The sequence below is a fragment of the Salvelinus alpinus genome, chromosome 16, assembly GCF_045679555.1.
Source record: "Salvelinus alpinus chromosome 16, SLU_Salpinus.1, whole genome shotgun sequence".
Taxonomy (NCBI): Eukaryota; Metazoa; Chordata; class Actinopteri; order Salmoniformes; family Salmonidae; genus Salvelinus; species Salvelinus alpinus.
In genome coordinates, this window is record NC_092101.1 from 26788212 (window position 1) to 26796638 (window position 8427).

Below are 8427 nucleotides of genomic sequence, written 5' to 3' on the forward strand. Positions count from 1 at the left end.
CCATTGAAGAGGAGTGGGACAACATTTCAGAGTCCACAATCAACAGCCTGATCAACTCTATGCGAAGGAGATGTGTTGCGCTGCATGAGGCAAATGGTGGCCACACTGACTGGTTTTCTGATCCACGCCCCTACCTTTCTGTTTAAGGTATCTGTGTCCAACAGATGCATATCTGTATTCCCAGTCATGTGAAATCCATAGATTAGATTGTTTTAGTCATGGCTCTATTTAATACTGTGTGTTTCCCAGCCTCTGTTCTGGACCTGGGGACTGTGAAGAGACCTCTTGGTGCATGTTTTGTGTGATACCTATGAGTGTTCGAGCTGTGTGCCAACTGCTTGAACATACAGTTCAGTACCTTCAACACATCAACACCTCACACAAATACCAATAGTGATGCAGTCACTCTCTCCTCAACTTTGAACCGGGACAGATTGACATGCATGTCATTGACATTCGCCCTCCGTGTCATCTAAGTGCAATACGTGCACAACTGGACAGCAGTCCAGGTGCGACAAAACTAGGGCCTGTAGGACCTGTCTGGTTGACTGAGAAAGAAAGTAGAACAACGCCTTATCATGGACAGACCTCTTCCTATTTTAGTAACAATTCAGTCTATATATTTTGACCATGATAGCTTGCTATCTAGGGTGACACCCAGCAGTTTAGTCTCTTCAACTTGATCAATAGCCACATTATTCAATAATAGATCCAGATGAGGTCTAGGGTTGAGCAAGGGTGTCAGTTATTTATTTTACTGTTGCAGCCAACGTGTATGCGATACAGTTGTCAGCGTACATGGACACACAGGCTTTAATCAAGGTCAGTGGAAGGTCATTAATAAACACAGAAGAAAAAAGATTGTCCAAGCAGGCTGCCCTGCGGTACACCACCCTCAACCGAATTTGTGTTAGAGAGGCTTCCATTAAAGAAAACTCTGTGTTCTATTGGATGGGATACTGTCCATCCATGATAACACAAAGGATGTTAATCCATAACACCTACGTTTTTTTCAGTAATATGGTATGATCAACGATATCAAAGGCTGCACTGAAGTCTAACAAACAGTTCCCACAATCTTATCAATTTCTTTTAGCCAATCATCAGTCATTTGAGTCAATGCCGAGCATGATGAGTGCCGTTCCCTATAAGCATGCTGAAAGTCAGTTGATAATTTGTTTTCTGTAAAATAACATTTATTTGGTCGAACACAATTTTTTTTTTTTACGTTTGTTAAGCACCAGTAACAAGCTGATTTGAACCATTAAAGGGTGCTTTGCTATTTTTGGACAGCATAATGACCTTTGCTTCCATCCAGGCCTGAGAGCACACTCCGTCTTCTAGGCTTAGATTGAAGATGTGTCAAATAGGAGTCGCAATGTATTCCGCTACCAACCTCAGTAGTTTACCATCCAGGTTGTCGGTTCTGGGTGGTGTGTCCTTATTTATAGCAAGGTTTTTGTTCAACACTTCCGTACCAACCTTGGGGATTTATGGCTACAGTGCTTGCCTTTCATTATTTGGTCCGTTATTCATGAAAGCTCAGCATTTGTTGTTTGCATGTCCTGCCTACATTTTCTAATCTTGTAAACAATAAAGTTACTAAAGTGGTTGGCAATAGCAAAGAGCTTTGTTATGAATGAGCCAACAGTCTCAGTGAAGGATGGAGCTGAGTTAGCTTTTCCGCCTAGAATTTCATTTACGGTACTCCAAAACGTTTTACTATCATTCTTTATATCATTTATCTTTGTTCCATAATATAGTTTTTTCTTCCTTTTGTTTAGTTTAGTTACATCATTTCCCAATTTACTGTATGTTTGGCAATCTGCTGTGTTGCCAGACTTATTTGCCATTCGCTTAGCCATATCCCTCCCAGCCATACAGTTTTTCAATTAATCATCTATCCATGGGGATTTGGCCATTTTAACAGTCACTTTCTTTATGGGCGCTGTCAGTAACCGGAAGAAGCAATTTTAGGATGTTATTACACACAGCAGCTCTCCATCACTTTTTTCAATTTGAGAGTATACAGAAAATGTTTTCTGATAAATTCAAAATAAATTATATTTCCCTTAATTGGCACAAAAATTCTGTGAATAACAATAGAATGACAAACCAAATAAATATGTCTGATACAGCAGCCTAGAGGTAGGTAAATGGTGGTTTCTTCCTTGTCTTCTCTTTGGCGGTGGCAAGAATAATGAAGAACTGTAGGCTACATGTGTGCACTGCGGAGGCCTGTTGGAGGCTTGATAACTTTGGCCAATCAGAACGTTGAAAAAAAAATCTAAATTCAGGTGTCTGCCTTGATGTTAATGAATCTCCATGACCCCCTCTTGCGCAGTGGAACCCAGAGCGATATGTGACTACTTAGTTACGACGACACCATTCTGTCGAGGCCACCCAAACTAGAGTGGCACCACAAAGCACATGCGGCTGACCATCTCTGAAAGTAGCTGTAACCCTGCTTGGGATATTTAGCCTATATTGGCTATTGGTTGAGACGCAGGGCCCGTGCTAGCTTGGTATGTCATGGTGGGAAATTGAAAATGTGAATTGGGCCAAGTAAGAGGTAATAACGCATTTAGGTTATATGTAGTTTATTAAGATGCATTGATAGACCACACCAAAAGCTTGATTTTATGGCTGAATGAATTTTCTGCAATTCTATGTAGTAATGATTTATGTTCACTACTTGGTCAATTGATTTGATTATTAAATCTATGCAAATAAATTCTATGAATTGATAGTTCACCTCTCTGTTTTCTTTTATTCTGTAGTAGGGTATATTGTAACCATGTGTTCAAGCTAATCAAATCAAAGTTTATTTAGTGCTGTCCTTTTAGAGCCACGAAGGGTGCTCCAATTGTTTAAAATAACACTCATCAAGATCTGTTGCCTATACGCCTAATAGTCCTACTCATCACTTATTATTATTATAACAAATAGAAGATTATCACTTCTCACAACGGTGCTCGTTTTTTAAAGTTAGATCAAAGCTGAATCAATGTCTCGCATCTCATAAAGAAGCATTAATATTTTACATAACAGAACCAAATGTAATAGCATAGTAGGCCTATAAAGTTATTGTTACAGCAAAAACACATCTTCATTTCTAATGAGATTTTAGGATGGTTAGCTGAAGCTGAATAGTCCCAAAACAATTATCATTCACCAAAACTCAACAGAGCCGGTAGTTAGGATACTGTATATGCTTTGATTGAAACAAAATACAATAAAGGACTGGTTTCCAGTCAAAGCTCGGATCCACTACAAGAGCATGGTGCTTACCTGTTGAACAGCAGGAGGAACTTCCCCTCCTTACCTTCGAGCTATGCTCAAACCCGGACACTCCGTTTGCCACCTCAGGTCTTTTTTCCCTCCCACCCCTACAGGAGGGCAGCTCCCCCTCAGCCCAGTCCAAGCTCTTCTCTGTCTTGGCACCACAATAGTGGAACCAGCTTCCCCCTGAAACTAGGACAGTCCATGCCATCTTCTGAAAACATCTGAAACCCTACCTCTTCAAACAGTATCTTAAATAATCCTAAATGACTAAAATGACTAAAATGCTAAATGACTAAAATGTCAAATGCAAATATTCTGGTAGGTTGACTGAGACCTGAGCCAGGAATGCAGGCACTGGTTATAGTTTGAAGTTTTTTCTTGAGTGGACAGCTTGATGAAAGCCAGTCAATATTTAGGTAATTCAGAAAATATATCTCTCTGTTGATATCACATACATTATCAAGCATTTCACACACATTATCCAGATACTGACTGTTAGCACTTGGTGGTCTATAGCAACCTCCTACAAGAATAGGCTTTCGGTGAGGCAGGTGAACCTGTAGCCATATTACATCAACAGCATTTGACATAATATCCTCTCTAAGTGAGTTTCAGAGATAAACTCTTTTCTGGGATTCTTGATTGTTTCTATTGCTTTACTGGGAGGCTTATCAGACACCACTGGGAACATGTACATTTGCACAACAGCTCACAATGATAGGGATTATCTGAGCAGGGTTTGGGTCACTGATAAGTCATTGTCTCAACGTGGCCTTGAAATGTGAGGACAGGGTCCAGGCACCAAGACGATTTAGATGGACTCCGTCATTCCTGTAAAGCATCTTCTGTTGCCAAAAGGTGTCAAAGTTATCTATAAGAGTTATGCCAACATAGTAGTCTTTTAGCCAGATGTGTAATGCCAGTAGCCTACTGAATCTTTCGCTGCCGAGGCACAGCAGTGGCCGCGACCGCATTTTGGGTGCTTTTTGGAGTTTTTCAGAGCTTGAATCAGTTCTTTAAAATCCAGTTCCGAGCTAGCCCTCCTAATGTCGTTTGACCCCACATGAACTACGACAGCATCAGCCCTCGACAGCGGTCGTAGAACGGTAAGAAACAGCCTAGTAATGTCCTGTGCTCCAGGATAGCACAGTGTTTTTGCTATAATAGTCATTTACAAGATGAACAATGTCAACACTGTATTTCTGATCAATTTGATGTTATTTTAATGGACAAAAGAAATGTGCTTTTCTTTCAAAAACAAGGACATTTCTAAGTGACCCCAAACTTTTGAAATGTAGTGTATATACCACTATTTTATAAATCTCTCTTTGACCTATTCCTGTGTGCTGGCACAAATCTACGTCTCACTGGGATCCTCTCACGATCCCTCACCTTTGACCAATCCTCTGCTACTTTCTTCACTGCCTCAGCATACAACACCTTTTGCACTACCCTGGCCACTTCAACCTGCCTCTCTCTCACTGGACACTTACGATCCCCAGCAACATGAGCACCCAGACAGTTGACACACACAACTTTACCCACCGAAACTACACAATTCTCTGTTCCATGCCCTCCTGCACACTTCCCACATCTTGGAATCTCCCTCCTACATACTACTGCACATTACCATAAACATTGCACCTGAAACGGCACAGTGGATTCTGAACAAAAGTTCTAACAGGATAACTGATACATCCTAACCTGACTTTGTCTGGTAGAGACTGACTCAAAACTCAAAAGTACTGACAGTCTGTTTCACCATGCTCCCCGCCGGGTCTGCATCGCACCAAAGGGTGGGTGTCACAAACACCAGGAATTTTCAACTTCAATTACTCCCCCTCCATACTTAACGCTACCCCAGAAATCACTCCTTTCAATGGTGCCCTGTTCCTAAGAGCAAAGCAAGAAACAGATCTTGAGCCAAGTTGCGTGACACGGAGCGCCTGCTCCCTGTGGTCAGAAAGAACACAAACAAATGTCACAAGTCCACTACAAGTTACCGTCACTGATTAAGATTCTTCTTTATCATGTCTGGCGCCATTCTTCCTGAACACACATCTTCCCACTACACTCGGCTCTTCTCCTTCTTCCTCGCTGTCCATAACCACATCTATCCGTTCCCCACGCTCTTGCCACGCCTTCATCCACTGCATTGCTTGCAGATGTGTGATGGCGTTTCTCCAAAACCCCACTTTGGTTCCTTAGCCCAATTTACAAGTCTGGCTATCTCTGGCCTCTCCATGCTTCCTTCTGTGAAGGAAGTTGTCAAGGAAGTGAGTTTGTGTTTATACAGGACCTCCCGCCCCCACCTACCGTCAACCAATCATGTCAATACGGAGCTATACGGGGCAATACCGAGCCCTCCACATTGTAAAACATTTGGGAGGCGCACAGGGATGCGGTAAGGAGCTCTATTTTGCCTCTGCAAGCCTACGGAGGCTCCGCAATTGCGTCACACTCTCCATATGGAGCCTCCAGACCGCATTGCCAGAGTAAGCATACATTGGTTTAAGAGGGAGGCTTGCACTGCTGGTGCTGGCACATGCACAGATCAAATACACTGCTGGATCTCCAATTAAAGATATGCTCCAGAACTTTGGCGACTACTAAATATTTTTTAAACCTTTCCTCTTTGGGCTGGATGTGTCGATGTGTAGTTCATGCATAATCTATGAGCAGAGAGAGATAGCAATGATTTGGTGGACCATTTTTGGCCAGTGAGAGCTACTTTCAGAACTACTGGCTAAGTATACAAAATGACCGTAGAATCTCTTTAAGCTGTTCGCTTGTCCTAATAATTCAAAAGATTGTTCAGAAACCAGGTGTTTTACAAGGCTGCCAAGAATAGAGAGAGATCATGAGCAAATGGGATCCTGCATTTTCAGCATGTTTTTACAAAAATATAGATTTTTCCACAAGGACATATACAGGATACTACCCTCCACAACATAACCTTCACTCCAAATCAAAACTACACACCTACAACCTGATTTGGATAGAATTACCTGGAAGGAATCCTACTACCAAATATTTTTATTTCCAAGTACTATACAGCTAATACTCTGGCAAACCAATGACCAGCAAAATAAGCAGAACAGAAACCTGAAAACACCATCCAACCTGGAACTGAGTGAGTAATGTTTAGTCTGAAGCTACTTCTAAAGACAATAAGAAAAATAAATTACAATGATATATTTACTTTGTAAGGACTGAATGCTAATTTAAGGCTACCAAGTTTGCTAGGTTAAAACAAATCCGGCTGAAACGTCAATTAGCACTGAGGTGTGAAGTGAGAGGTGTCAAAGCCCTTCAGCCCAACAATGGCAGGAGAGTTTCACAGCCTCCTTCACCCAAATGCAGAGGCCATTGAAGCCCCCTTCCTCTGTGCAGAGGTCATTACAATACAGTACCCCTTGGATTCATCTATATTTTGAACTGATATGCACTTCCATTGTAAATTACCTCAATAAGAAACAATATTGTTGCTTGGATCACATCAGAAGATATCCTCCTCGCAATCTCCAAAATACAACAGCCACAGGACAACTTTGTTTGGACATCGTAAAGGACCATTCGCCAAAACTGAAAAGATATAGCTAGCTAACAACCTCCTTTTGCACATAACTACGTTAGCTATGCTCTTTATAGGACACATCACTGCACTCTACTCCTCCATAAACTGGTCATCTCTGCATACCCGTCGCAAGACCCACTGGTTGATGCTTATTTATAAAACCCTCTTAGGGGGAGTGAGGCCTATCTGAGATATCTACTGCAGCCCTCATCCACATACAACACCCGTTCTGCCAGTCACATTCTGTTAAAGGTCTACAAAGCACACACATCTCTGGGACGCTCCTCTTTTCTGTTCGCTGGAGCTAGCGACTGGAACGAGATGCAAAAAACACTCAAACTGGACAGTTTTATCTCCATCTCTTCATTCAAAGACTCAATCATGGACACTCTTACTGACAGTTGTGCCTGCCTCACGTGGTGTATTGTTGTCTCTTCATTCTTGCCCTTGTGCTGTTGTCTGTGCCCAATAATGTTTGTACCATGTTTTGTGCTGCTACCATGTTGTGCTGCTACCATGTTGTTGTCATGTGGTGTTGCTACCATGCTGTGTTGTCATGTGTTGCTGCCATGCTATGTTGTTGTCTTAGGTCTCTCTTTATGTAGTGTTGTGGTGTCTCTCTTGTCGTGAGGTGTGTTTCGTCCTATATTTTTATTTTTAATCCTAGCACATCGTCCCTGCAGGAGGCCTTTTGTCTTTTGGTAGGCCATCATTGTAAATAAGAATTTGTTCTTAACTGACTTGATTAGTTAAATTAAATAAATAAATAAATAAAATGCAATGATTTTGACTTCATGCTGACTGAGATAAGCACAGTAAGGTTTTTACATGACTAATGCCATAATCAGTTTATTATCAAATTATTAGTATGCATGTACTGTTGCCTCAGTTAGTCAACTGTGGCACCATTGCCATCTAGAGGATACACCATGTAAGGAAAGGCTTACTGTCCATACACACCCCTTCTCAGAACAGTCAGGATCTAGAAGACTTTGGTAATACAGAGACAGGCGATTCCATGCGCTCGCCGGTACTTGGGACTATCCTGACAGTGTGCACTAGATCAGAGCATGTAGTTATCAGGAGCAAGTAAAAATAATGTAGTATAAGGGACTGGTTAACTGTATTGCACTTAAACTTTGTGGGAATGGCAGTGGAGATGAGTGGAGTAGAACTGTGAAAAGATGCCATGCTCTCTGATTCACAGTGTCCTGGCAACAGGAACGGTCAGGGGGCATGGCCTAAGTCTTCAAAGACATTCTATCATTCTGCACACAAATGGAACCCCCTCCTCTTTGTCCTTGGAGTTCAGCAGGAAATATAATCCTTGGCAGCGAGTGTCCTCTATGGGTGTGTGTGCGTGTGTTCAGGCCTCTGGGTCCTTTACAGTACTATGCTCTGTGGGTTGAATACCTTTGTTAGGTAACACACACACACCATGGCAGTTAGAACACTTGATCAGGTTCACATGTCAATTATTAACTAGAGTTCCTCTCATGCCACACTGAAAGCTACTTTCCCAGTCAGTATTTTCCTGGACTTATATACAGTATATAATAACTCCA